Consider the following 5,000-nt stretch of genomic DNA (forward strand, 5'->3'; position numbering starts at 1 on the left):
TTGGTGCTCACTGACCATCATCGGCTCCCGGGCTGGCCAAACCTCGATTGTTCCGATTCTAAGACCCCTCCAGGGCCCTCATTCCCGATCTCTGCAACCCCCTCCAGCCCCTCACACCCATGGCTCCTCGAGTGCGATGCCTCCAGAGTTTCAATATCTCCTGTTCTGCCACGGTTGCCAGAACAGGGGCCTTCTGGGCCTCTCGGGGAGGTGTCATGTGTTGTCATGTGGCAAAGTCGATCCCATGCCCTCTCCCTCTCTCTCCCTCCTCTCGGGGTCAGAGGTTCGGACGGAAAAATCCCACGCCTTCCAGAAACCAGACAGATATTCCCACGCTCCCAGTACTCAAGGAGCGCCACGCTGTCGGAGGGTCAGTACTGAGGGAGCGCTCACTGTCGGAGAGTCAGTACTGAGGGAGCGCCGCACTGTCAGAGGGTCAGTACTGAGGGAGTGCCGCACTGTCGGAGGGTCAGTACTGAGTGAGCGCTCACTGTCGGAGGGTCAGTACTGAGGGAGCGCCGCACTGTCGGAGGGTCAGTAGTGAGGGAGCTCCGCACTGTCGGAGGGTCAGTACTGAGGGAGCGCCGCACTGTCGGAGGGTCAGTACTGAGGGAGTGCCGCACTGTCGGAGGGTCAGTACTGAGGGGAGCGCCGCACTGTCGGAGGGTCAGTACTGAGGGAGGGCCACACTGTCGGAGGGTCAGTAGTGAGGGAGGGCCACACTGTCGGAGGGTCAGTACTGAGGGAGTGCCACACTGTCGGAGGGATCTTGCAGTTTAGATTAGATTAGAGATACAGCACTGAAACAGGCCCTTCGGCCCACCGAGTCTGTGCCGAACATCAACCACCCATTTATACTAATCCTACACTAATCCCATATTCCTACCAAACATCCCCACCTGTCCCTATATTTCCCTACCACCTACCTACACTAGTGACAATTTATAATGGCCAATTTACCTATCAACCTGTAAGTCTTTTTGGCTTGTGGGAGGAAACCGGAGCACCCGGAGAAAACCCACGCAGACACAGGGAGAACTTGCAAACTCCACACAGGCAGTACCCGGAATCGAACTCGGGTCCCTGGAGCTGTGAGGCTGCGGTGCTAACCACTGCGCCACTGTGCCGCACTGTGTTTCGGACTGATCAGGCTGCTATGTTTGGAACATGACAACAGTCAACACAGGGACTTTCTGAAGCATGTGTGGGTCTTCCTGAATTCCCGTTGAATGTTTGTGAAATTCACAGTGAGATGAATGTGCTGTCACTCCCATTTCCTCTGTTACGGAGGAAGTGAGATTGACAGTAGGGTCACAGGACAGTCAGAATCTCCGAAAGTCTTCAGGCCATGGATTCTGAAATACATCACAGGACTCAAACACCCCATCCCCCGCCGGCGGAGGCTCACAGAATGTTCCAGAAGACCAACAGTTCCATTCAGCTCAACAAATCGGCTGTGTTTCGAAACTCATCAAAACTGATTCGCTGAAGCATTCCCCTCACTCTATAATATCCCACCCAGTCAAATCCCACTCTCCCCCCTCACTCCCCTCACTCTATAATATCCCACCAAGTCTAATCCCACTCTCCCCCCTCACTCCCCTCACTCTATAATATCCCACCCAGTCTAATCCCACTCTCCCCCCTCACTCCCCTCACTCTATAATATCCCACCCAGTCAAATCCCACTCTCCCCCCTCACTCCCCTCACTCTATAATATCCCACCCAGTCAAATCCCACTCTCCCCCCTCACTCCCCTCACTCTATAATATCCCACCCAGTCTAATCCCACTCTCCCCCTCACTCCCCTCACTCTATAATATCCCACCCAGTCTAATCCCACTCTCCCCCCTCACTCCCCTCACTCTATAATATCCCACCCAGTCAAATCCCACTCTCCCCCCTCACTCCCCTCACTCTATAATATCCCACCCAGTCAAATCCCACTCTCCCCCCTCACTCCCCCTCACTCTATAATATCCCACCCAGTCAAATCCCACTCTCCCCCCTCACTCCCCTCACTCTATAATATCCCACCCAGTCTAATCCCACTCTCCCCCCTCACTCCCCTCACTCTATAATATCCCACCCAGTCAAATCCCACTCTCCCCCTCACTCCCCTCACTCTATAATATCCCACCGAGTCAAATCCCACTCTCCCCCCTCACTCCCCTCACTCTATAATATCCCACCGAGTCTAATCCCACTCTCCCCCCTCACTCCCCTCACTCTATAATATCCCACCCAGTCTAATCCCACTCTCCCCCCTCACTCCCCTCACTCTTTAATATCCCACCCGTCTAATCCCACTCTCCCCCTCACTCCCCTCACTCTGTAATATCCCACCCAGTCAAATCCCACTCTCCCCCTCACTCCCCACACCCTTTAATATCCCACCCGTCTAATCCCACTCTCCCCCTCACTCCCCTCACTCTATAATATCCCACCCAGTCAAATCCCACTCTCCCCCTCACTCCCCTCACCCTTTAATATCCCACCCGTCTAATCCCACTCTCCCCCTCACTCCCCTCACTCTGTAATATCCCACCCAGTCTAATCCCACTCTCCCCCTCACTCCCCTCACTCTATAATATCCCACCGAGTCAAATCCCACTCTCCCCCCTCACTCCCCTCACTCTATAATATCCCACCGAGTCAAATCCCACTCTCCCCCCTCACTCCCCTCACTCTATAATGTCCCACCCAGTCAAATCCCACTCTCCCCCCTCACTCCCCTCACTCTATAATATCCCACCGAGTCAAATCCCACTCTCCCCCCTCACTCCCCTCACTCTATAATGTCCCACCCAGTCTAATCCCACTCTCCCCCCTCACTCCCCTCACTCTATAATATCCCACCCAGTCAAATCCCACTCTCCCCCCTCACTCCCCTCACTCTATAATATCCCACCGAGTCTAATCCCACTCTCCCCCCTCACTCCCCTCACTCTATAATATCCCACCCGTCTAATCCCACTCTCCCCCTCACTCCCCTCACTCTATAATATCCCACCCAGTCAAATCCCACTCTCCCCCTCACTCCCCTCACCCTTTAATATCCCACCCGTCTAATCCCACTCTCCCCCTCACTCCCCTCACTCTGTAATATCCCACCCAGTCTAATCCCACTCTCCCCCTCACTCCCCTCACTCTATAATATCCCACCGAGTCAAATCCCACTCTCCCCCCTCACTCCCCTCACTCTATAATATCCCACGAGTCAAATCCCACTCTCCCCCCTCACTCCCCTCACTCTATAATGTCCCACCCAGTCAAATCCCACTCTCCCCCCTCACTCCCCTCACTCTATAATATCCCACCGAGTCCAATCCCACTCTCCCCCCTCACTCCCCTCACTCTATAATGTCCCACCCAGTCTAATCCCACTCTCCCCCCTCACTCCCCTCACTCTATAATATCCCACCCAGTCAAATCCCACTCTCCCCCCTCACTCCCCTCACTCTATAATATCCCACCGAGTCTAATCCCACTCTCCCCCCTCACTCCCCTCACTCTATAATATCCCACCCAGTCAAATCCCACTCTCCCCCTCACTCCCCTCACTCTATAATATCCCACCCAGTCAAATCCCACTCTCCCCCTCACTCCCCTCACTCTATAATATCCCACCCAGTCTAATCCCACTCTCCCCCCTCACTCCCCTCACTCTATAATATCCCACCGAGTCTAATCCCACTCTCCCCCTCACTCCCCTCACTCTATAATATCCCACCCAGTCTAATCCCACTCTCCCCCCTCACTCCCCTCACTCTATAATATCCCACCCAGTCAAATCCCACTCACCCCCTCACTCCCTCACTCTATAATATCCCACCGAGTCAAATCCCACTCTCCCCCCTCACTCCCCTCACTCTATAATATCCCACCCAGTCAAATCCCACTCTCCCCCCTCACTCCCCTCACTCTATAATATCCCACCCAGTCAAATCCCACTCTCCCCCCTCACTCTATAATATCCCACCGAGTCAAATCCCACTCTCCCCCTCACTCCCCTCACTCTATAATATCCCACCCAGTCAAATCCCACTCTCCCCCCTCACTCTATAATATCCCACCGAGTCAAATCCCACTCTCCCCCCTCACTCCCCTCACTCTATAATATCCCACCGAGTCAAATCCCACTCTCCCCCCTCACTCCCCTCACTCTATAATGTTCCCACCCAGTCAAATCCCACTCTCCCCCCTCACTCCCCTCACTCTATAATGTCCCACCCAGTCAAATCCCACTCTCCCCCCTCACTCCCCTCACCCTTTAATATCCCACCCAGTCAAATCCCACTCTCCCCCCTCACTCCCCTCACTCTATAATATCCCACCCAGTCAAATCCCACTCTCCCCCCTCACTCCCCTCACTCTATAATGTCCCACCCAGTCAAATCCCAATCTCCCCCCTCACTCCCCTCACTCTATAATGTCCCACCCAGTCAAATCCCACTCTCCCCCCTCACTCCCCTTACCCTTTAATATCCCACCCAGTCAAATCCCACTCTCCCCCCTCATTCCCCTCACTCTATAATATCCCACCCAGTCAAATCCCACTCTCCCCCCTCACTCCCCTCACTCTATAATATCCCACCGAGTCTAATCCCACTCTCCCCCTCACTCCCCTCACTCTATAATATCCCACCCAGTCTAATCCCACTCTCCCCCCTCACTCCCCTCACTCTATAATATCCCACCCAGTCTAATCCCACTCTCCCCCCCTCACTCCCCTCACTCTATAATATCCCACCCAGTCTAATCCCACTCTCCCCCCTCACTCCCCTCACTCTATAATATCCACCGAGTCAAATCCCACTCTCCCCCCTCACTCCCCTCACTCTATAATCTCCCACCGAGTCTAATCCCACTCTCCCCCCTCACTCTATAATGTCCCACCCAGTCAAATCCCACTCTCCCCCCTCACTCCCCTCACTCTATAATGTCCCACCCAGTCAAATCCCACTCTCCCCCCTCACTCCCCTCACCCTTTAATATC

The sequence above is a fragment of the Heterodontus francisci genome, unplaced genomic scaffold (genome assembly GCF_036365525.1).
Source record: "Heterodontus francisci isolate sHetFra1 unplaced genomic scaffold, sHetFra1.hap1 HAP1_SCAFFOLD_991, whole genome shotgun sequence".
NCBI classification, from domain to species: domain Eukaryota; kingdom Metazoa; phylum Chordata; class Chondrichthyes; order Heterodontiformes; family Heterodontidae; genus Heterodontus; species Heterodontus francisci.